The following is an 811-nucleotide window of genomic DNA, read 5'->3' as shown; positions in this document are numbered from 1 at the left end:
GGGCGGGAAGAGGGGCGGGGCGCGTTGCCCCCACGCGGCGCGGGAGTTGCCCTGGAGACGCTCCAGGGCAGCCGCGGCCAGGCCCAGCCACGCCAGGCGGCGCGCGGGGGGAGCGCGGTGCTCGAGGGAAGCGGTCCCGGCTAAATAAATAAAAATAAATAAATAAAAATGTAAATAATTATAAATAAATAAAATATAAATAAAAATAAATAAATAAAAATGACCCCTGCGCGCCCAGCCAAGCTTCTCCATGTTTTCACCAAGCATGTTCTTGCTGTCACATCTCTGCCATCACTCCCAGCCTTCCCACACGTCCTCAGAAAACATTAGGGCTTGTTTTTAGCGCTCACATTTACATTTACCACCCGGTATTCAGAAGCCCCTTCAAAAGTTCCCTCAAAAATCCCTTCCAAAAGTTCCTTCAAAGATAACCTCAAAAGTTCCCTCAAAAATACCTTTAAAAGTTCCTTCAGACGCTCCTTCAAAAGTCACTGGAAAATGGAAGCGGACGAGACTCCAGCCTTAGTGGCTGGAGAGGGGTATCTGCGTAATGACAACACCAAGCTATATTCCACACCAGGATCAATGCGTTCGTGTAATTTCTCTGCTTTAGTCATTGATCACGGAAGTACAGCTGAGAACCTGCAAGAAATGTGCGCAACCGAGATACAGCAAATCCTGGGGAAATAGCCCGTGGGCATTGCAGATTATGGGCAGACAGAGCTCTGGTGCTTTGTCACCCAGCGAGAGCAGCATCAGGAGCAGCTAACAAGCAACAGCAAACAAACAGAAAAAAGAAAAAAGAAAAAGA

The sequence above is a fragment of the Oxyura jamaicensis genome, chromosome Z (assembly GCF_011077185.1).
Source record: "Oxyura jamaicensis isolate SHBP4307 breed ruddy duck chromosome Z, BPBGC_Ojam_1.0, whole genome shotgun sequence".
Classification (NCBI taxonomy): Eukaryota; Metazoa; Chordata; class Aves; order Anseriformes; family Anatidae; genus Oxyura; species Oxyura jamaicensis.
The sequence above is the reverse complement of the archived record's forward strand: the minus strand, read 5'-3'. Positions refer to the sequence as shown.